Raw genomic sequence first — 25,374 nt, 5'->3', positions numbered from 1 at the left:
CCGGTGCCAAGATAGGGATATGGGTTCTGTCTATGGCCCCACCACAGTTAGGGAATCCCATTGCAGCAAAGCCATCCACTATGACCTGCACATTTCCCAGGGTCACTACCCTTGATATCAGCAGATCTTTGATTGCGTGGGCTACTTGCATCACAGCAGCCCCCACAGTAGATTTGCCCACTCCAAATTGATTCCCAACTGACCGGTAGCTGTCTGGCGTTGCAAGCTTCCACAGGGCTATCGCCACTCGCTTCTCAACTGTGAGGGCTGCTCTCATCTTGGTATTCATGCGCCTCAGGGCAGGGGAAAGCAAGTCACAAAGTTCCATGAAAGTGCCCTTACGCATGCGAAAGTTTCGCAGCCACTGGGAATCGTCCCAGACCTGCAACACTATGTGGTCCCACCAGTCTGTGCTTGTTTCCCGAGCCCAGAATCGGCGTTCCATAGCATGAACCTGCCCCATTAGCACCATGATGCATGCATTGGCAGGGCCCATGCTTTCAGAGAAATCTGTGTCCATGTCCTGATCACTCACGTGACCGCGCTGACGTCGCCTCCTCGCCCGGTATCGCTTTGCCAGGTTCTGGTGCTGCATATACTGCTGGATAATGCGTGTGGTGTTTAATGTGCTCCTAATTGCCAAAGTGAGCTGAGCGGCCTCCATGCTTGCCTTGGTATGGCGTCCGCACAGAAAAAAGGCGTGGAACGATTGTCTGCCATTGCTCTGACGGAGGGAGGGGCGACTGAGGACACGGCTTACAGGGTTGGCTTCAGGGAGCTAAAATCAACAAAGGGGGTGTCTTTACATCAAGGAGTATTTCAGGCAGGACTTCACGGAGGGTTCCAATAAGAAATGGTGCACCTAAGTTATTGTTCTTATTGGAACAAGGAGGTTAGCCTGGCCTCTGATTGATACATGGCTAGATTTACCTCGCTGCACCTTCTCTGTGAGTGACTGCAGTGTGACCTAGAGGAATGAGTCCCCTAGACAGGGGAGGAGGCAAATGAGTACAAAACAAATCTGGTCTATTTCTTGTTTTGATCCACTCCATCTATCTTTTACATCTTTGGCTGGCAGCAGACGGTGCAGAAGGACTGCATGCCATCCACATCTCATGGCTGCTCAGCAGAAGATGGTACAGTACGACTGCTAGACATCCTCATCTCTTGCCTACCTGGCAGAAGATGGTACAATATGACTGCTAGCAATCCTCATCTCTTGCCTGCCCGGCAGAAGATGGTACAGTACGACTGCTAGCAATCCGTATCGCCTGCCTGCTCACCATAAGACGGTTCAATAGGACTGACTGCAGGACTAAAGAGAATGACCTGGTCAAGTCACTCCAAATTTAGTCCCTGCGCCCATGTCTGCCCAGGCGCTCCCAGCCGACATGGCCAGGAGCACCTCGGACACGACTAGGACGACTACCAGTCATACTGCACCGTCTGCTGCCAGAAGGCAAGGGGTTGCTGCTACTGTGTAGCAAAGCCGTACCACGTCTGCCAACACCCAGGAGACATACGGTGACAGTTACCTGAGCGGGCTCCATGCTTGCCGTGGTATGGCATCTGCACAGGTAACTCAAGAAAAAAGGCGCGAAACGATTGTCTGCCCTTGCTTTCACGGAGGGAGGGAGGAAACGGGGGCCTGACGATATGTACCCAGAACCACCCGTGACAATGTTTTAGCCCCATCAGGCATTGGGATCTCAACCCAGAATTCCAATGGGCAGCGGAGACTGCAGGAACTGTGGGATAGCTATCCACAGTGCAATGCTCCGGAAGTCGACTCTAATCTCGGTACTGTGGAAGCACTCCGCCGAGTTAATGCACTTAATGCACTTAGAGCATTTTCTGTGGGGACACACACACTCGAATATATAAAACCGATTTCTAAAAAACCGACTTCTATAAATTCGACCTTATTCCGTAGTGTAGACATACCCACAGACTCTCTGCCTCCTGGTGTTCATCTCTGCAAGCCCTGCTCTTGCTTTGCTCCTCTACCGCTCCAGCCCAGATCCTGCTCTGCACCCAGCCTTGTTCCATCCAGTTCCAACCCTGCTCCTGCCTTCCCTGACTCCTGGTATTCCAGTTCCAATCCTCAGGTCTGACTCCTGACCCCGACTCTGCCTCAACCCTTGGCTCTGGCATTTGGCCTCTGACCCCTAGTCCTGACTCCCACTCTGACCACTAGGCCTGACTGCCTATGATTCAGCCCACTGGCACATATAAGGTCATACCACTTATTCATCTAGGTCAGTGGTTCTCAACCAGGGGCACATGTACCCCTGGGGGTACTCAGAGGTCTTCCAGGGGGTACATCAACTGATCTAGATATTTGCCTAGTTTTACAACAGGCTACATAAAAAGCACTAGTAAAGTTAGTACAAACTAAAACTTCATACAGACAATGACTTGTTTATACTGCTGTATACACTGACATGTAAGTACAATATTCATATTCCAATTGATTTTATAATTGTATGGTAAAAATGAGAAAGTCAGCAATTTTTTTCAGTAAGAGTGCGCTGTGTCACTTTTGTATTTTTATGTCTGATTTTGTAAGCAAGTAGTTTTTGAGTGAGGTGTAACTTGCGGGTACGTAAGACAAATCAGACTCCTGAAAGGGGTACAGTAGTCCGGAAAAGTTGAGGGCCACTGATCTAGGTCAGTTTCCTGATTCATGCAGTACCAGTTTAAAGCACTGGCACATCTGTATTCACATCCTGCCTCCCACCACTCTGCACCCAACCCTTGGTCCATCTGTTTTAGTACCTCAGCCCCTCTCATAGCAGATCCGATCAGTGGATGATCTATTCTGATAGCTGTCATCCTGCCATAATGGATCAGGTGACTTGTTCATCTGCCGCAGTGCCTGACTCCATTGACTGGATCAGATCAATGGTCCGTCTAGCATGGCATCCTGCCTCAGGTATTGACCACTAACTGATGCTTCAAAGGCAGATGCACCTAGCCCATCAGGCATTGCTATACACCTAGGAGAGGAATCTGTTCCTGATTGTGCATGGGAGCCTGAGATTCAATTATTCTTATCATAGTGTGCTACCTTATCTCATCTGACCTTTTCAGGCGCTATAAGTCCCCCACTGGAACTGCCCAAAGCTTTATGGAAGCCAATGAACCACAAGGAAAATTTTGATAAGTAAAGATGAAATTTTGCAACACCCATTGGAGATAGATAGATAGATAGATAGATAGATAGATAGATAGATAGATAGATAGATAGATAGATAGATAGATACTATTCTGGACAATCCATAAGCCCTTCCTCCTTTTCCCATCCCTTTTTAAAATTACACCCGTTGCTTCAGTGAAATTTATTACCAGGGAAGAAATAATGATGTTTTAAAGGTATTTTTTTATTCCTAAGCAGAGGTGTCGGGGCTTTCCTGGTAACAAATGGATGAAGATGTGAAAGCTCATTGGATTGTCACATTGGATACATTATCCCCCAGGGCTCTGAATGAAGAATTAGACCATTGAGATCATATTTGACATTAGATGTTTCAATTCCTCCAAGAACATTAGGCATGTTGGAGTCAGCGCTGGATTCAATAACAAACATCTGAATTGCCCTCTCCCCCCCTTTCTTTCCCACCTTTGCCCCCTAGCATTTTAAGTTAGAGACATATTATTAAGATTTATTTTACATTTTTATTATTACCCTCACAAGAAGAGAGATAATATTTGCATAATTCATTTTTATACAGAAAACCTTTGTGTATTACTTACCGCTGCAGCTCTTTCTTCTTTAATATGTAAGCGTGTATATGGCAGTAAAACAATGACAGTCAGACAATATTCAGAAAATGATTTCGTTTGTCCCTGCAGATAATCCTATGCATTTATTAACCCCAGGGATTTATTTTGATTAAAATCTCCTCGCTTAATGCTCAGTTGAGGCACCAAAATGACATATTTGGCAGTGGCTTCCCAAGTGGGCAGCAATAGTTTAACACCAGATCTTATCACTCATGTCCAGTATGGGCACTGAAGGGCAAGAGGTCTGTCCCAAGGAGCTGGTGCTGGGACCAGGAATCAGCATTGTGACCCACTCCAAATGAGATTGGGGCCCCAGTCTGCTGTGGGCTGTACATACACAGAGTAAGGGAGCGTCTCTGCTACAAAGAGGTTATATTTTATATCGACAAGACAGGCAAAGGGTGGGAGAGAGCAAGTATTATTATCCCCACTTTACAGATGGGGAACAATGGCACTAAAAGATCGAGGCTAAGATTTTCAAACGTAGCTAGTGATCTGGGGCGTCTTGAATTTTGGCTGCTCACCTGAGACATCTGAAAGAGGCCAGGTTTTCAGAGGGCAGGTGGCTCAGTGCTTTCCCAGAATCAAGACTCTTCCAGGTATCTCAAGTTGGGTACCCAAAATCTCCCAACACTTTTGAAAATCTTGACCTAAGTGACTTGCCTCAGGTCACATGGAGTCCGTAGAGGAGTAGGGATTTGAACCCACACCTGCCGAGCCCTAGCCCTTGACTGATTGCATTCAGGGGGTCACACAGCCAACCCTGTCTTCAGAGCTTGCTCCTACTGGGATGAGAAATGGGACGGAATGAAGGCCTTACTGTGAGGTGCGCCCCCTAGGGGCAACGAGGAATGTTCCAGAGGCGCAGCAGGGCCTGGGCCAGCCCCCACAAGGGGCAGGAAGGGAATGCCAACCAGCCCCGCTCTGCCCCCAGCCGCAGCTCCAGCCCCAGCCTCTGGCTCCCTAGCAGGGCGTGGACAGATTCCATTATAGGTAAGGGGAGGCGCGACAGAAAAAGTTTGGGGACCACTGCCATAGAGAATACCAGGATCTCAGGATCTGGGGGGGTTTCCCTCTCAGACAATATTTTACTTCTGTTACCCTCAGGCCTGGTCAAGATTTGTAATCGGCAGGCAGAGAGACAACAAGCTACAGTCTTGGGGAGTTAAAAATCCACCTGTCCTGTAGGAAGGGAGAGTTTGGGGTTGATTTTATTGAGAGCAATGCAGTGCTATTCAATGGACTTCATCCTCCAGGACTGGTCGTGGCAGGACAATAGGGGGATGGATTGATGGCTCAAACTGAGTAGACAGAAGTGTATAAGTTGGGGTGGATTAGGTTTCGCCAAATCCCCCATTACCTTTTTAAAAGCAAACAAAGGTTAGTGCTGGAGTAAGTCCCCACTGTATCTGAATTGCAAAGTCCAAGGAGGTGGGTTGGGCTTCCAGCCATTTTCATACCTGCACTGGGCACAGGGCCAGATTCTGATACCTTGGCTCACGCTGTGTAGTACCTTACTTCACACACAGTCCCACCAAAGCCAAAATTTACCATATCATGACACTTTGTCCACATCATCTGCACTCTGCGCACTAATCCATTTCTGCCCAGCCAACTTCTAATATTCCAACCCCCCGAGTAGCATCACAGAGTAGCCCATTAGAACAAAATCAACACGATCATCATTCCTCCTTCTGCCTGCAAATGTGGGATTTTTCTCAACTACCCTCCTCCCGTCTCCAAATGATGCCAGTCTGAAGCTCAGAACTGGCAATGATCAGTCTTGCAGCAGTGACAGGGTTAAGATCTTATATCTTACTACCCATCATGGCTTTAAACTGCAACATACACCATTAAAAAGGGTATGTGGGAGGGGTAGAATTCCCAGATTTCAAAATGGGGACACACAGTGCTTCTAGCTTTGGTATGTCCCAAGACATCAGACCTTTATTATGTTGTATTATGTTAGTGCCTAGGGACTGATTGAGAAAGGGACCCATTGTGGTGGGTCCTGTAGAAACACAGAGTAGCAACATCTCAATATTATTATGTATTAAATAGTTATTTTAGTGGTTTCTAAATTGTAGCAGTTATAGTTTTCCTCTCCTGCATCCCAAATACATACTGATAAAACCTTTAACCATGTGGTATCCTCTTACTCAGAGAGAGAGAAAGTTCATATGCACTAACAACACTGTGCACTCATCCAAGGATCTCAAGTCATTTTGTAAACATAGTTTTCAAATAGCCACCCACCACTGCTGTGGGGTTGGGAAGTATCAATTATCTCCAAATATAGAGGGGGAAACTGAGGCACAAAGAAGGGAAGTGAATTGCCCAAAGTCCGAGAGGAAATAAGTGGCAGAGTCAAGGATAGAATTCAAGAGTCCTGACTCCCGGTGCGGTGCTTTAGACACTTTGGGATTGTCTACAAGGGCAGATTGATCAGAATACCCATTGCAGAATAGCTCCCCCTGCGGGCATTCGATTCCAAATGAACTAGTGCGCTTGTGAGCATGCTAATTATTCTGCAGTAAAAGGACTTTTATTCCAGAATGGAGTGTCCACATGGGGACACACAGACAGCTATTCCAGAACAGCAATTGCAGACTTGGGACAATTCTCCCCTGTAGACAAGCCCCCCATTATTATTATTTTCAAGCTATTTCCTTTTTCTGTTTTTTCACATGCTGCAGTCGGTGGCAGTGGAGGTGGCGGTTGCTATGGTAACTTCTCTTTACTCTTCTGCAGGATTTCTTTCAGAGAAATCCATTTGTGAATGTGCTTCGTTCTCTCGCTCACCCTTGAAGGCAGCCGTTCTCAGGAATATTCAGGAATACAAGAAACGCCAGACTGGATTAGACCCATGTAGTGCCGCATCCTGTCTGCAACAGCAGCTAGTTCCAGATATTTCAAAAGAAGGTGCAAGAAATCCCATACTATAATAACCTGCCAACAGAGGACATTTCTTCCTACCCCCCAGTCAGAGGTTGACTTATGCCCTGAAGCATGAAGGTTTATATACCGTATAATGCTTTTATCCTCTCTAAAGCAATTGTGGATGTTCACCAGCTCCACAGTCACATAAATGTCTAATCCTTCTTCGAACCCCAAACTCTTGGCTTCATTGATATCTTGTGGCAGTGAGCTCCACAGGTTGGCAGGGCAGTGTGTAAGGACAGTGTTAATTTGGCTGGCTTTATTTTCATAGGGTCTTGTCCTTATGTCATGAGAAAAGGATAAAAAGAAGCATCCAAATTTACCTTCTATCATCCTTACTTTACATGCCACTATCATGTCTTCTCTGAGTCTCTAAACAGGCCCAGTCTTTCCATACCTTGAATCATTTTCAGTTCTCGGAGAGTACTATCATTCTCTGTACTCTATCTAGATCTCTCAGGCACTTTTAAGGCTCCCACCACCTGGGTATTCATCACAAAGAGGCAGCCGTTTGGTCACAAGTCTGTAACTGTCACTGGACCCTCTCACAAGAAGTTGCAGCACATAACCACCCTTCGCTTTTCTCCTAACTGTAGATCTCAAAGTGCTTTACAAGAGTGGGTAAGTATTGTTATCTCCATTTGAGAGATGGCAGAGTGGAGGCCCACGGATTTACCCCAAAAGTCACAGCTGGACAGCGGCAAAGGGAAGAATAGCCTTTCTGACTTCCAGTCTGGTGTGGTCCACTCAACCACCCTGCATCTCATGTGTTATGACCATCTCCAATAACTAAAAAAAAAAAAAAGCCTTCCAACGGACTAAATACAGCCCTGAGCACTAGCCCTCACTGAGGGCTGGGGTATATAACAGGGATGGTGCTTTATGCTGATTGGAAGTTGCCGGGTTTTTGGAGGCAGAGGGAAGTGGATAAATACATTTTAGCACAACTGTCATGGAAATGAAAAGCCATCACTTATCAGAGTCCCCTAACTCAAGAACAGCCTTTCCAGTTGCAGTCTTCTGAAGGAAGCAGGGCATCTCAAGCCTTTGAGTTAAATTGTCTTAAATTATTACATCAAGAACAGAACGGCTGAATAAAGTGGATTTCACGTCTCACTCAGGGAAATTCTGTCTGTCTCAATGTCTTTCTAGCCTACTTCCTCTTGACGCTGCACTTTTCCATAGACACGTGCACAATAGTGCACAAGATTGCACTACTCCGTACTAATTAACCGAAAAACAAAAAAATGCCCAGCACAAATCCCCTTGAGGTGAAATTTTATGCCAAATTGAGCTTTTTCTTTGAAAGGTGGAGGGGGTAGATGTCAAAATGTGGCTTGTAATGAAGATTGTCTCACGTCTGATTTCATATATATGTTATGAGGGTCAGTGGGAGCCGAAAGCACGCGGCATCTCTCCAGAAGTGTTCAGTATCGCACAGGATTGCCATCCATAGAGAACATGTTTTAGAAAGATGGTTCTTTAGGGCCTGATCCTGGGCCATTGCAATCAATGGGGATATTTTCCCTGGACTTCAATGGCCTCAGGATCAGATCCTTAATCCATAGTCATGTGAGCTATAGTCACTTAAAATAGACAAGAGTGATCAGTTTGTATAATTAGCGGACCCATGTGGTTAATGTATTGTTCAGGGGGAAAGACGACCCTGGTTGGGATGGATTTTTTGAAGTAGGAAAACATTTGGTGAATATTTTCTTGGAGCTGTTTATTTCCTGAAGCAGCCCGGCATAACTTTTAACCACAAAGTTACTGGGCTTGATGAGGGAATCATGGGTGGAAACATTTGGCTCATGTTATGCAGGGGGTCAGACTGATTATCAGAACGGTCCCATCTGACCTCAAATTCCTGCCTAGAATGTACCCCTTAAAAGAAGATCATGTAGGAGGACTTCTGGACAACTTTAGACAGATGCCCTGTTGTTGCAACAGAATCCAGTGATAGGTCAGATGGGGTGAATTTAGAGACCAGAACACAAACTCAAAGAGCATCAGGCTCACCCACCCCTGGTGCTTATCCCAACAGAACCTGTCCAGCTGAGGATTGTCCAACATGAGTCTTTCTATCACAGCTGTACAATGCTGCATGGAGACTAGACTAAAGTTAGAAGGGGTTTTCCCCAGGAAGTGGTTTTTCCAGTGAGGGAAACAGTGTATTGCTGAGACAGCAGGAAGAATGGGGAGCTAGTTTTGCAGAGAGAGGACATCATTTTCTGGGACTGTCAAGCCAGCTCCCTTCTGTAGCACTAGAGCCATCTAAAAAATAAACCATAACAGGTAATTATTCCAATAACCATAGCAAGAGACACTGAAGTAGGTTTTCCCAAAACTGACCCTTTTGCCTGTCGTGTTTATTGACCTTAATGGTACAATTCCTCCACTGATGTCAGCTCTGTTCCAGTGTCCTTGAGTAGTATACAAATCACGGGGCAGGAGAATGTTATAGGCCCTGGGGGTCTGTCCCATAGCAGGCTGACAAAATCATGGGCTGCATGTTGTTTGGGACCATAGAATTTACCACAAAATTAATAAAGGCTGTGTGAGATGGTCTCCAAAAGGTGAAATTCATACTCCGGTACCAGCTTGCTATACGTTTGGTGCCATTCAGGACCTGGCAAAGGAAATTAAACCTGCCACTTGAATCCCCATTCTTCCAGTTATTGTCTCCCTGTGCTAGAGTTTATGGTGACAGAATTAGTGTGGTTCTAAAGGTATTCTGAAAACCTTGAGAGTGGCAAATCATCACATGAAAATGCAAATTGCGGCTTATCTGGGCTGTTCCACAGATGTTATGATTCATCCTCATTTCCTCTGCTGTATATTTGAGTAAGATCTCACTAAAGGGGGTAAGAAAGGAGAGAAAGACAGAGCAGAGTAGCATTCCATTTGGAGAGATTTATAGCTCCTTTTATCCGAAGAGTGTGCTTGGCACAAAGAGGGACTATTAAATCAATAAAATCTCCATCTATCATTCAGCCGTTATCTGATGATGACCAAGAAATACTCACACACACAAAACACACACGCAGCTGCGTAGTCTTACACTCCCTCCCCGTGCTTGCAGGCACCAGCATCCAACCACCCCTCACATCTACACAGAGGCACCATGTATATGCACAAAGACGCACACCCAGAGCCAGATCTTCAGCTGATGTAACTGACTTAAATGGAGCTACATGAGCTGAGGTTCTGGCCAACTGATCTCAGTTAGTCCGCTGTAAATCTGAATGACTCCATTGATGCCAAGGAAGTTATTCAAGGAAGCACATGCCTCTTCCTGTACATTCAGTTCTCATATACAAAAGCACATGCCCATTCTAACAGCTACAATTCTGCCTCCTTATCCCAGTTGTGAATGTGGTTCTCTGTGTCTCCATTTTGCCATCTGCTCACCGGGAACACATTATTTATTACTAATTATTATTTCACTAGCACCCTTAGTGTACATGCTGTTGTATCGACAATTAAAGTGTTGTACAATAATTCAAAGGAATAGGTCACATCCTGAGGTCCATACTCTGTATTTAGTCAGCCACTACTCAGGCAAAACTCCCACTGAAGTGTAGGGTGAGTAAGTATGAGTAAGGGCCATGTAGTTTGGGGTCAGTGTGTGCTATGCAGCCCCCTCTATAACCAATCCACACAGGGTGTGAGTTTGTTACCTTGAAAAAAATGGCTCTTTAGCACCATCCCTGGTGTAGGTCAAGATGGTGGTTGTCAAGCTGCTTACCTGAGGCCCGGAAAGGCTATTGCATGAATGGGGAGGAGGTTCTGCACTCCAAAAAGATACATTTATGTGATGATGGAAAACCACATCCACAAATATTCTCAGCCTACCGCACAGTGGAGAAGCAAACTCCACGGTCACAGCACGGTGAGCTCAGCTCTGGGATCTGAGACATGGGACAGAAGTGGATGTTCTCGGTGTATAAAGGGCTGGGGCACAGGCCCATGGAGACCGGACCTTGGAAACCAGAGATTCCACCTGGAGAGAACGCTCCTCAGCATTTCTTTGCCCACAAGAGGTCAACCATACACCCAGCGCAATGAATCACCTGCCAGCCTTGCTCTTGAGCTGTTCAAAGAAAGATGCCAGCAGAATGCTAGCTTCAGCCAGGCAGGGGAAGGAGAGTTCTCCTGGCTGCACTGAGAGATCTACTGGCCACCTGGATTCACCAGAAATTTTCTAGTCTCAGTAGCAAGGACAGGGCTAAGAACAGTTGGACGATATCCTCTCCAGGTGTTCTGCCCTCTTGTCCCTACGGCAATTGGGCAGGTCCCTCTAGAAACCCATGCTGCACAGAGACACCGCCCAGGCACGCTTCATGGCAAACAGCCACTGGCCGGCAGCATCGCTGTAGGCAGGGCTCTATGGTGCAAGTGAGTGTGTAGCATTTAGTCAGTAAAGTGAGCCCTAGACCTTCTCTCCACCAGCTAACGCATGTTCGGATACAACTTGCCCTGTCTGCACTAGCATCTTCAAGCAGGTTACTTGGAAAGTCTTTGCTAACACATTTTAAAGATTCATCTCGTATCCTAGTCTAGACAGGCCCATAGTCAGCAGCACTTGGCTGAGCGTGTGGGGTCCACTGAAGACAGATCACTCAGCTCCCAATACATATTCTGACACCATCCTCATGGCCCGCTTGCCCGGTGCTCTCTGGGGTGGAGAGAATGACTGCAAATCCCTTGGGTGCCCAACCACATTCTGTGCCCTAGCTGAAGCATGCAGTGAGCTCTAAGCATTGGAAAATGTCTCCCCTAGCCCTTTGTGCCTCAGTTTCCCAATCTGTAAAACCAGGATAATAATACTGACTCTCTCACAGGGGCGCATAGGAAATTCTGTTCATTCTTCACTGATTCCAGCTGGAGGCCAGCTCTAGAGATAACATCCTCATTGTGCTGGAGACTGAAATAGCAATGACTTAACTGCCTTTAAAAAAAAACACAACAACAACAAGCAGCCTGCTTTCTGGATTATGCAAAGGGAACTGTAAATAAGATTTCTGAAGAGCAGCTGGGTGTAATTACCTCTGGACCTTGGTGCCAGAGAGGAATGGGAGGGCAAAGATTCCATGGCCTTGCCATGAATGGGCACTAAAACAACAGCATGCAATGCCATTATCTCTCCTACACCGGGTGCATCTACAGATCCAGCTGCAGCGAGGAGCCGCATCCTTTTGACAGGGTTGCCACCTTTCTTCCCCAGGACCCTCTCCATAAGTAACATAACACTGGCACCTAACTAATTGAATTGGAGTTTGAGCAGTAGTCTAATTGCAGACTCTCTCCTGTCCGTTTCAAGTTTGCATGATTTCCCATCGCTTTGCGAGCTTCTGCTCGCGGACTAAGGAAAAAGAGAAAGGAGAAAAGAAAGAAATGGCAAAAAGCGGCTTTATTAACCGTTCCTATTTTGGTATCAAAAGGAGCCTGCATTGTTGATTAGAGCACAAGATCATTATCCCTCCTAGGAGCCAGATGAAGGTCGCTGCGTTAACCTTCAAATTGTGCTGTAACTGGAGACTGGTTTTTTGCATGCTGAGCCACACCAGAAGAAAAGCAAAGCAATTCGGAGGGAGCGAGTCAGACTTCAGTTTGGCTGTCAGGGTGGGAAGGCAGAGGGGAGGGAAGGGGTAATTAACTTGGCTGATTACTGCGCGTCATTACTGTTTAGTCAAACGGAGCCCAGGCTGAGGACAGATGGAAATAAACCAATTTTTTTAGAAGTGTTATGTTGCATATGGTGTTCAGCCTAGCTTGACAAGGCTGACAACAGAGAGACGCCCCAGATAAATATTATTGACCGATCGATAGATGGAACACTAGATAGTAATGCATCAAAACCTAGTGATTTATGGGACTATATTTGTATATTAAAATCCCTAATGCAAGTAAGGCAGTTTGACTATGTGGAGCGTAGTCTATTCAGCAGCCTCTTCCATGACTGCTTAGATCAGGCCAGAATTTAGGAGACTCTTTTCCATCACTTACTAAGGGCAGGTCTACACTACAGCCAGGATCGACGCTCTGAGACTGATCCACCGGAGGTCTATTTACCGGGTCTAGTAAAGACCTGCCAAATCGACAGCAGATCGCTCTCCAGTTGACCCCTGTACTCTACCCTCAACGAAAAGAGTAAGGTAAACCAACAGGAGATTTCCTCCAGTCGACCCCCCGCGGTCGAGACCCCGCAGTAACTCGACCTAAGGTACGTTGACTCCAGCTACATTGTTCACGTAGCTGAAGTTACGTAGCGTAGGTCGACTTACCACGATAGTGTAGACATAGCCTACAGGGTAATAGCCTACTACTGCTAGCAGAGCTACTCCTTTAGTTCAAGTAAAGGCCTGTGTTTTTGTACTGAAGGCCCCAGGTTCAAACTCCATGGTGCTGGGTTGTTACCATGATGTTTGAGAGGCCAGGCTGGTAGTCAGTCTGTTTATTAGCTATGAAGAGCCACACAAAGTGTCTGTGTCCAGTAGTCTCAATAAAAAGCACCCTGTACAATCACTATAGCCAAGTCCTGCCTGTACTCCTATTCCTGGGTCCACGCTCCATCAGATAACAGTTTCCAGCCCCGATATCAGGATCCCCATGAGAGACATTACAAATGAGCAAGAACTGTTGATTCTGAAAGCAGCCTGGTTAAGCGATGCAAATCCCATGTGTAATCACAGGCCTCTCCACAAATACTCCTAGAGGAAGGAAAGAGTCAATAACAAAATGACCCTTCCCAGGGCAATTGCTGAGAGGGCAAAGCAGCCTTCAGGAGCTTTCACTGAATCCTGTGGCTTCCTGGCCAGCGCCACCAGGTCAGCCTGAGAAGTGAGCAGGCCCAGAAGCAATCTGATCTGACTGGGCACGGATATTATCTTCTGGGGATTGGAGTGGGAGCTAAGTCTGTGCTGGCCCCCTGAGGATTGGGGAAGGGGGGCTGGGACTGCACTGCCTCTCCCAGGGATCTGGGGTTTAAGTACCCAGCCCCTCTACTTGTTCACACCAGGAAGAGGGAAGCATGAGAACTTCCTATTCGCTTTGGGGTATCCCCTCCTCTGCTTTGTCCACGGGGAGATCAATGCAAGGCAGCCACTGATCCACAATAATGAGCGAACTGCCAGCGAGCCCTGAATCCCATTCCGCCATCACCACCAGACACTGGGAGTGTCCACATTTTAACCTACGGTTGTGCAAAGGCGAAAGGGGGAGGAGAGGGATGGGGGCGGTGATTGTTTGGGGGGGGGGGATTCCACTTCTCCACCCATCCTCATTGTCTCCCCTCCACCCTCAAGCAGCAGCTCAGAGCTGCTCCGTTTGCTGCTCCCAGAGGGGTTGCTCAAGAGATGGTCCGGTTGATCCCTACCCCAGGCCAGAGGTTGCTTGTGCTGGAACCTCCCAGCCCAAGGCAGAAGGACCCTTTAAAGGCAGTGCAAGGAATGGCCTCTCTGTCCATAGCCGGGCCCAGCTGAGGGAGAGGTTTTCATGGACTAGCAGGACAGTGCTGCTTTGTGGAGCCTTGCAAAACTGTCCTGGATCCAGCTTTGGGAGCTGGGCAAAGAGGAGCTTGTTTGGCTTCCTTAGACAAAAGGTAACACCAATTTCCCAGGCCTCCTGCTCAGGCATGCGTTTCTAGTCAGCTCCTGCAAGAGCAGGAAAGCTTCTGAAATCTGGGCAGGTTCTGCTGCTCCCGTTTCTTTTCTGAAGTAGAACAAACAGCAAGGATCAGAGCCTGAGCCTCCTTTCTCTGACACCAGCCACTCAGCAGCTGCAGCAAGGTCGAAGACTCACCGGTGCGGCGCCTCCTGCTGGTTATCTGGGAATTAGCATTCAGAGCACCCTCTGCTGGCCAGCATCTCACCTGCCTCAGGCCCCCGTGTCCTTCCCAGACCCCAGTGCCCCTTCTCTTGGGGTTCTGCCCACGGTAGTGCCCCCACACTCTGCGGTTCCCCTCCCAGGGGAACCCCCAACCCTCTGCACCCACCTTGCATCAGTGGGTGCTGCCAGTTGTCATCAAACCCCCTCTCCCTGGGGCAAACTGCAGTCTGCAATGGCCACTCATGATTGGCAAGGGGGTTGGACCAGCTGCCTTTATCTGCCCTGCTCCAGGTACCCTATCTCACAGGCGGCTAGATCCTTTCCACTCCAAGACTTCTATAGGGCCAGCTGTGGCCTGATTGGGCATAGCCCCAGCTGTGGCTGCTTCCCCAATCAGCCTAACTTGGTTGCTTTTAACCCCTGTTCTCCAGGAGTGGGGCCGCTGCCCCACTACACCAGCCAAGCACCTGACATCTGGGGAACCCTACAGTGCCCAGAGCTGGAGAGATAGATCCTAGGAAGGAAGGCGGAGGAGAAGTGACTCATCCCCAGAGACTCAAGTCAGGACAGGGGAGGTTTGTCCTGTATTTTTTAAATCCATTGCTGGCAATGGTAGCCCTGACACATACCACTGGGACACTTAGCAAGGGCCATCATTAATTCTCCATCACAAACACTTTTTAAATCAAGACTAGATGTTTTCCTGAAAGATCTGCTGTAGGAATTATTTTGGGGAAGTTCTCTGGCCTGTGTTATCCTGGAGGTCAGACTATATGATCACAATGGTCCCTTCTGGCCTTGGAATCCATGAATCTACTCCAACACTGACCCTCACACACAGACACACACGTGCAGATGTACCATTCACCTGCAGACTCTAATATACACTGTCACTCACACTTGCTGTAACACACAATCTCTCTCTCACACACACACATATATAAATATTGAGGGCTCAGGAACAAACCATCCCGATGCGCAGAAAGAATAGCAAATATGGCAGGCGACCAGCTTGGCTTAACAGAGAAATCTTCGGTGAGCTTAAACACAAAAAGGAAGCTGACAAGAAGTGGAAACTTGGACAGACTACTAGGGAGGACTATAAAAATATTGCTTGAGCATGCAGGGGTATAATCAGGAAGGCCAAAGCACAACTGGAGTTGCAGCTAGCAAGGGATGTGAAGGGTAATGAGAAGGGTTTCTAGAGGTATGTTAGCAACAAGAAGAAGGTCAGGGAAAGTGTGGGCCCCTTTCTGAATGGGGGAGGCAACCTAGTGATGGATGATGTGGAAAAAGCTGAAGTACTCAATGCTTTTTTTGCCTCGGTCTTCACAGACAAGGTCAGCTCCCAGACTGGTGCATGGGGCAGCACAGTATGGGGAGGAGGTGAGCAGTCCTCAATGGTGAAAGCACAGGTTAAGGACTATATAGAAAAGCTGGACATGTACAAGTCCATGGGGCTGGATGCAATGCATCCGAGGGTGCTGGAGGAGTTGGCTGATGTAATTGCAGAGCCATTGGCCATTATCTTTGAAAACTCGTGGCAATCAGGGGAGGTCCCGGACGACTGGAAAAGGCAAATATAGTTCCCATCTTTAAAAAAGGGAAGAAGGAGAACGAAGGGAACTACAAACCGGTCAGCCTCACCTCAGTCCCTGGAAAAATCATGGAGCAGGTCCTCAAGGAATCCATCTTGAAGCACTTGGAGGAGAGGAAGGTGATCAGGAACAGTCAACATGGATTCACAAAGGGCAAGTCATGCCTGACCAACCTGATTGCCTTGTATGATGAGATGACTGGCTCTGTGGATATGGGAAAAGTGGTGGACGTGACATATCTTGACTTTAGCAAAGTTTTTGATACGGTTTCCCACAGTATTCTTGCCAGCAAGTTAAAGAAGTATGGATTGGAGGAATGGACTATAAGGTGGATAGAAAGCTGGCTAGATCGTCGGGCTCAACAGATAGAGATCAACAGCTCAACGTCTAGTTGGCAGCCAGTATCAAGTGGTGTGCCCCAGGAGTCAATCCTGGGGCTGGTTTTGTTCAACATCTTCATCAATGGTTTGGAGGATGGGATGGATTGCACCCTCAGCAAGTTTGCGGATGACACTAAGCTGGGTGGGAGGTAGATATGCTGGAGGGTAGGGATAGGATCCAGAGTGACCTAGACAAATTGGAGGATTGGGCCAAAAGAAATCTGATGAAGTTCAACAAGGACAAGGGCAGAGTCCTGCACTTAGGACGGAAGAATCCCATGCAATGCTACAGGCTGGGACAGACTGGCTAAGCGGCAGTTCTGCAGAAAAGGACCTGGGGATTACAGTGGATGAGAAGCTGGTTTTGAGTCAACAGTGTGCCCTTGTTACCAAGAAGGCTAACAGCATATTGGGCTGATTAGGGGTTGAGGCACATGACTTACGAGGAGAGGCTGAGGGAACTGGGCTTATTTAGTCTGCAGAAGAGAAGAGTGAGGGGGGATTTGATAGCAGCCTTCAACTATCTGAAGGGGGGTTCCAAAGAGGATGGAGCTCGGCTATTCTCAGTGGTGGCAGAAGACAGAACAAGAAGCAATGGTCTCAAGTTGCAGTGGAGGAGATCTTGGATATTAGGAAACACTATTTCACTAGGAGGGTGGTGGAGCACTGGAATGGGTTACCTAGGGAGGTGGTGGAATCTCCATCCTTAGAGGTTTTTAAGGCCTGGCTTGACAAAACCCTGGTTGGGATGATTTAGTTGGGGTTGGTCCTGCTTTGAGCAGTGGGTTGGACAAGATGACCTCCTGAGGTCTCTTCCAACCCTAATCTTCTATGTTTCTATATACAGCATGGACTCTCTGACACTCTGTCAGATACACACACTCCATTCAGTGCCAGGAAAATGCCAGCCTCCAGTCTGAAGTTCTACGACTGAGGAACTAATTGTGTTGAAGTTTGACTGCTCTGAGAACCGCTCCCTTTCTCGGCAGTGCCCGCGCCCTTGGCATGCTAATCCGTCTCTAACAACTCTTATCGTAAGTCAATCAAAATGTCAATTTAGCACTCACCTTTTGTTGCATCTTAAACCCTTGTAATCCCTGTCCTTGCCTCTGCACGTTAAATAAAGCTCATGTTGTCTAGTCTCCCCTGATGCCTCTTTGTGCCACATCAGCGGCGTTGTCTGGTGAGGCTCAAGCACGGATGTGACAGCTCATGGGCAGGACACACAGATGGAAATCATTAATAAGAGGGTCTTGGGGGGCTTAGTGGATCAAGCTTCAGCATTTCAACTTGGTCTCCATGGCCTCAGGACAAGATGAAAAATCCCTCGTAAGCAGCATGACAGGAGGGTGCACCCCCACCTGCCCTGGTGCTGCAAGAGTGGGCTGTGGCCGGCCCCGCAGTTAGGAAAAGTGCAGCAGCTGCTTGTTTCAGGGAAAATATTTTAAAAGCACCCCTTAAGGCCTGGTTTAAGTGCTACTGAAGTGCGAATTTTGCCATTGATGTCTGTGGAAGCAGAATTGTTCCCCAACTGAGCAGAATATATTGACCCAAATACATCTTGTTGGGTCAGAAATAGATACAACTGATCCATTTCAGATGAAACAAGAACTGGTCTGAACCCTTATATTTTGCCCCCAGGTTCCATTCTAAACAATTCCTCTTTCCCCACAGGGTTTGCATGCTTCAGACCTCTGCAGGTCATTAGCATGTACGGGCACTTAGTCGTCACTTGCCCAAAAGATACTTCTCTAGATCTTTCTCCTTAAATCCCTCCTGTCTCCATCACTCGCCCCCAAACTCCCTTCCTTGGCTGCTGTAGCTGAAGAGAAAATGGCCAGGAGTTCCCATGCTCCAACATAAGAACGGCCATACTGCATCAGACCACAGGTCCATCTAGCCCAGTATCCTGTCTTCAGGCAGTGGCCAATGTCAGGTGCCCCAGAGGGAACGAACTGAACAGGTAATCATCAAGTGATCCATCCCCTGTTGCCCATTCCCAGCTTCTGGGAAACAGAAGCTAGGGACACCATCCCTGCCCATCCTGGCTAATAGCCATTGATGGACCTATCCTCCATGAATTTATCTAAATTCACAGATTAGCACGCCACCACAGTGTAATGTCTTGGGAAGATTCCCCTTCGTGCTCTTACCCAGGACTTTGGGTCAACCAAAGGACAGACAGGTTCCAAACAAACACTCCAAGCTGTATTTTTCACAAGAAGCAGTGCATGCCAGGACAGACAACTTCGGTCTTTACTATGCAAACATCAGCCCAAATTGGACGTGTTCAGGACAGTTGTTAGCTCTTTTCCTTTACTGGAAGTTTTAATGTAATTAATTATTAGTTCTAAGTACCCTGAGATACACACTCACCTGGACATTAGAGAATCTGGTGTCTGTATATTAGCACTCCCTTACCTATATGATTCATACATCCCTCCTAAGAAAGAGAAGAATACCTGCAATATTCCTATAAGACACCTGGAAGGCATGGGCTAGGAGGCGATGCATCAGATTGGAAACAACTAGATTTCCTGCCGCCATGGGGCCAAATTAATCCTTCATCTTTCACAGGAGACAAATTAAGGTCCATTAAGATCACTGTTTTGGGGCTGTTTCAGATGAGACTTTCTGGAACTGCTCCATGCGGTGATCCCACAAGACTCCAAGGCACTTCTCATAACATTTGGCATTTGCTCTTGCCACAATTGAAGCTTCCTTGATTGTTGTGCCATGTGCAAGTTGGAAGCTGACCACCACCCCCAGGCAGGGCTGCAATTATTTCAGTGGAGCTGAACAGTAGATATAGGGATTGGGAAGTTCTTTGGGAATAGAGAGGTGCCCCATTAAAAAATAACTTTTAGTAGAAACCCAAAGGAAATATATTTCAGCAAAACCACCTCCACCTCAGATTTTGCAGAGGTTACAATGCCACACGCAGCATGCATGCTCAGAATTTCCCAGCAGCAACTTGTGTTGAAGTCAGACTTCCCTGAAGCATAGGCTTCTGCCACTTGAGCTGAAGAGGATCCCTTTTCATTTTTAATTTCTGATTTGAGCTGGAGGAAATTTTTCATGCAACAACATTTTCATCAAAAAATACAGATTGGGGTTGACAAAAAAACATTTGTGAATTCTGGTTAATTATGGCAAATTGTTTTGATCGGGAAAAAATTTGGAAATGTCAAAATGGTTTGTTTCAGAAACACTAAACAGTGTTTTGACTTTTTGTTTTGGAAAGATGATTCATTTTGCAATTTCCCTCAGCTTTATTTTAAAATCTTTTATAAAACCCTACAAACCCCAGAAAACTAAACAAAACAGTTTGCTGTAGATCAAAAGAATTGAAAAAATCCGTCATTCGCACAGCTCTGCTTCAACGCACAGTTGAGCAGTTTTCTTTTCATCCAGTTACGGGCAGTGGTGACAATATACCCGGCCAGTTCATTACATCATTGGAGTAGAGAGTGGCAGGATTTGAGAGCAATAGCAGAATATATCAGAATACCCAGCCCTGATAGAAAAGTCCTATATTGTATAATATAAAGTTGTTTCCTTGGTGATAGAACTCTATAGGATTGTTTAAAAAAAAAAAACATAGAAAGGTTCGCCTATTCTATTAGATTCAGATTGTTAGCACTTTTTGTTCTGTCTTTGTGCAGCACCTAGCACAATATGGTCGTGGTCTATAACTGGGCTTCTACTGCAATATAAATAATAGGGGTTTTACGTTAGGTTAGCATGTTAATTTCTGTAGAACCCTGTTACGTGTCTATGGAACCCTGTAAATTTCATCCCTACTAAAATTCCATCAGACTCTTGCTGCAATTTGCAGCTGAGCATCCTCAGCTCCCACTTACATCCGCTGAGAGTGACTTCAAGCATGTGGCCATGATGCAATTTTAGGCAACACAAAAATGCAATAAAGCTAAGTACCAGCATGATAGCCACCCTCCTGGCCAGCTCACCGGGGACTGAACCAGGGGACCTCGAGAGCTAAAAGTACAAGCTACTATAGCTTGAGGTAAAGAGTCAACTCGCTGCAATTAGCAGCTCTCATAACTCCTCTTCTCTGTGGCTTACACAGCAGGGGCCCATTGAGATCCACCAGGATGTTGGCACTTTGATGGAGGGGTAGGTTTCTCAAGTATCCAAGACAGGAATGGAGGAAGAATGCTCCCCCTCTTGAGAGAATGATGTGTTATTTTTGACATAGAGTTCTAAAGCTCTCTAATTTGGTCTCCCTTTTGCCCTCTCTTTGACAGTATCTAACATCAGTGCAAACTCAGAAACATGGACATTTCCAATTAACCCGTCAAGAACAATGTATTATTTTCCAGCGTTTAAGTCATTCAAAAATCAGATGGGCTCAGTGGTATGTTCAGCATGCTAAACTGTAACTCAATGTCAAGTGGGTGAGTGATGTTAGCTTTGCCTTTTAATGCAGAACAATGCGGGCAATCAATAGATCCAAGTCTGGGAAATCCAGGGGGCACCAGAGAGGGCTCTAATTTATGGCAGAGCAAAGGCGTCCAGGGAGGATAGAAAAGGTAACCTTCCTGGAAGCTGAATTGAAAAGCATTTGTAACTAACTAAATGAGATGTATCTAGAGATAGAGATACTGTTTAAGAACCCACATCAGTAGCAGAGCATGAATATAGAGCATAGCCAAGGTACTAAGAACCAAATTCTGATCTCCCGTGACAGCAGTTGACATCCAGTCTTAACTCTGCTGAAATTGATGAGGTTACTCTGGATTTATAGCAGTGTAAATGAGATCAAAATCTAGGCTTAAAGTGTTAGGCACATCCTAAACACTCCTCACTTGCCAAATTCACTGCCAGGTATCCTGACTTCATCTGTACCTGTATCTGTATATGCCACAATACATCTGGAACACATCTCCTCCCCCATGGAAAGAGAAAATCTCCAGTGCAGTTCATAGTTATTTTCCTTTCCCCACCTAGTTCTCTGGACAGAATACGATGCTCAAGCTGAGCATTTAACAGCATAAGCACACGCCTGAGGTCTGTTCCTCAAAGCACATGTTGGTGCCTGGTGGAAGCAAATGGATTTCTTTGTGGGCTCCTCCGGTGCTCATGGGAAGATGATGTGGTTTTTCGCCTGTCTTCAAGTGTAGAAGAACAGCTAAGTGTTATTGATCTTGGATCTAGGGGGAATATTTGTGAGAAGCATGCCCTGGCATCAGTCCACCACTTATCTCATATTTATTATTCAGTCACAGAGAGGGAGTAAGAGGAGTCCTGGCAGCATGCCCTCTTTGGACAGCAACAGAGCGAAGCTAGGGATTGCGGAGAGGAGAGGCTGTCAAAAAAAGGGGGTCAAGGGCAGAAAAAATGGGGAAATGGGAGCCCTGGATAAAAATGAATTGTAACTTAGATTCCCCGCACCCTTATCAAATAATGGAGGTGATGCTTTGCATTTCAAAACCCACATTAGCAGAGCAGCTTTCATGTGTTGCATCAGGAGTGAAAACCAAGGCAGGATACACAGACACTGCAGTCCTTACTGTGAGATTTGCAAACAGAGAGCAAGACAGACTTTCAATCTAAAATGACCTCAATGGCACGTTAAGGAAACCATCGGGAAGAAAGAACAAGAGCAAAGTCTCCTTGGGGAGAGAGCACTGTGTGTGCATGTCTGCGCTGTAACAGGCTGCAGCTACTCTGAGAACAAAATGGCAGCTGTCTTCCCAATATGGGCAGATTTCTTAGCAGTTTAAAGGTGTCGTCTACCAAAACCAAAAGGCATCAGAGTAGTAACTGTGACAAAAATATCTTCACTCTAAAGAGCAATTAGGCAGTGGAGTAGTAATTTTTGGGTTACTCTCCAAGGCCTTGTCTAGACTAGGATTTAAAGTTGGGATGCTATATCAGGGTAAGGGCCCAGGCAGGGACATGTGCATCCTGAAGATGAATACGTGGCTACGCAGATGGTGTTGACGAGAGGGGTTTGGCTTCTTCAACCATGGGATGCTGTTCCGAGAAGAAGGTCTACTGGGAAGAGATGGGGTCCACCTGACCAAGAAGGGGAACAGCATCTTTATTAACTGAAAAAAGAACAGGAGTACTTGTGGCACCTTAGAGACTAACAAATTAATTTGAGCATAAGCTTTCGTGGGCTACAGCCCACTTCATCAGATTGAGGAGGATTTTAAACTAGGTTCAACGGGGGCAGCTGACAAAAGCCCACAGGTAAATATAAATAAGGTGACCGTAATGAAGGGTTAGATGTTTGGGCAGGGGACATGGAAAATTACAGTAGGGTTGTAGGAGCAACAAGAAGGAAATCAGTGGGGAAATCTGATGAACATCTTTGATGTCTGTATACAAATGTAAGGAGTATGGGGAATAAACAGGAAGAACTGGAAATATTAATATGTGTAACCCTTCTGCCCGTCAGAGTTGGCAGCAACAAGGGCCGGGTTCAATATCTAGGGGATTCATTCCAATAACACAATGCAAACCAGCTCGAGCCCCCACCCAGTGACCTGGGACAAATATATACCACCCCCGCTGAGCGCCTCCAAGAGGCAATACTTCCCCTCTCGCAAGCACATAGTCTGAGTGTAGCAAAAGCCTTTTAATAACAGAGAGAAACAATGTGGCATTATGTTGGGGAAACACCACCAACAGGATTCATAACACAACCCATGAGCAAAAAAAAACCCACCCCAGGCAAATTGGGGCATGCCCTTTTCCCTTTGGTTCTTGAGTCCAGCAACCCCAAATCACCCAAAGTCCCAAAAGTCCAATGCCCCAAAAGTCTCTGTCCCTGGTCAGGGCAGCCCCAGAGTTCGAAAGTTTATCTGCGGAGCTTTACCTCCCAACCTGGGTGGAAATGGGACGGGGGTAAGAGGCACCTTACATGATCTGAAGCTGACCGCCCCACAGCTCCATAGGCCTTCGCTCCGCTCCGCCCCACAAACTCCTTCGCTCAGCTGCGCTCCGCTCCGCCAGCTGCCCCACGAACTCCTTCGCTCCGCTCCGCCAGCCGCCCCACAAACTCCTTCGCTCAGCTCCACGGCCCACAAGCAGCTCCTGCCATCCACACACTGCTCCGCGTCGAACTGCTTCACCAGCCGTCCTGCAAACTGCTCCACAATATATCTTCAGGCTCCCCCACTACTTAACACAACACTCAGTGATTTCAGCTCTTAGGTGAATTCAGCTTATAATAGGGGAGCCCCAGTGCTGGTGCACTGTCAGCCCAAAGTGAGCTCAGCAGCCTATAACTAGACTTCTAATGAAATCAAAATTAGCTCTGATATTCTACAGTGGAGAGAGGAGGAAGTGCAATTAGCATGTAAGGCCCTCACCAAGGGGCCCATACTACCAAGTATTAATACTTGTCCCCAACCTCTCTCCATTCACACAGTTTTGGAACCCATGACCCTTGCCTAGCGAGTGCTACTTAGTTGATGGTGAATCCCTCCATCATAACAAAAGGCCACGTACAGTTCCAAGCACAGTTCCCATAATCAGGGTAATAACAATTTATTCTTCCTGCCCCAATAACATAGACACTGGGGATCCCACAGCAGCCAAAGTGACCATTTGGGCAGCTATGGTCTCATTCTAGGCGTGGTGGGTGTGCCTATGCAAATGAGATCGGCCCCTGAAGTTCTTTTTCACAACTTGCCACACCTCACCACCAGATGTCAGGGTGGAGCTCATCCTGACACTGCTTACATCTGTAAGATAAATGATGATTTAATTGGCATCACAGAGTCTTGGGGCATAAGTCTCATGACTGGAATATTGGTATAGAGCAGTGGTTTTTAGACTTTTTAGGCTGTGTACCCCTTTCCAAATAATACCCCCATCTGGGATAGGGTCTTAATAGACCTATGATTAGATTATTTAGTAAGACTTGGCAAAGTGCATTGTCTGCCACTACAGAAGTTTTCCTGACAAAAGCTCATGTACCCCAGTTTGAAAACCACTGGTACAGAGGGTTATAGCTTGTTCAGAAAGGAAAGGCAGTGGAAAAAAGGGAGGAGGGGCTGCATTATATACTTGTTCCGAGGTCCAGAAAGAGGTGAGAGGCAGACCAGTTGCATGTCTCTGAGTAAAGATAAAAGGCCTACCATAGACCACTAAATCAGGAAGAAGATGTGGATAAAGCATTTCTAAAGCAAATAACAGAAATATCGAAAACACTGGACCTAGTAGTTCCAAGATATCACTGAACATTTTCAAGAGTGTAGGCCAGATAAAGATCCAATCAGGGAGACAGCATGGTCTACTGGGTAAGATAGTTGCCTAGGACTCGGGAAACCTACGTTCTATTCTGGGCTTTACAAATGACCTTCTTTGTGACTTTGGGCAAGTCATTTCACCTGTGCGTTACTCTGTATCTTCTCCCCCTTATTGTCTGCCTTCTTTGTTTAGATTATAAACTCTTCCAAGCCAGGATTCTCTCACTATGTTTGTATAGTGCCTGGCACAATCCCCAGTGTCAGTTAGGGTCTCTAGATGCTACTGCAATATAAAAGAAATAAATAAGAGGGTAGGAAACCAGTCTGCATGGCACAGGACTGAATGGTAAGCCAGGAGGGCCTTATAATGGTTCAGAGGCCCTACTTGCTTTCCACGGAGGAAAGAGTACCCACCTACAGGTGTACAAGTGCTTTACATTATAAAAGCATCAGAGGTAAAACATTGAGGAAGGCACTTTTGAGATGAAGGGAGGTGGGGGCTGAAATGGAAGGGTGTTTCCCAATGCCAATACACTTTGTCAGATTAAAAAACCCAGTCAGCAAGGATGCAATCAATTTTGCCCCCCACCCCAACCCAACCCCACAGCCTGGGAC

This window comes from Lepidochelys kempii, chromosome 1, assembly GCF_965140265.1.
Source record: "Lepidochelys kempii isolate rLepKem1 chromosome 1, rLepKem1.hap2, whole genome shotgun sequence".
NCBI lineage: Eukaryota > Metazoa > Chordata > Testudines > Cheloniidae > Lepidochelys > Lepidochelys kempii.
The sequence above is the reverse complement of the archived record's forward strand: the minus strand, read 5'-3'. Positions refer to the sequence as shown.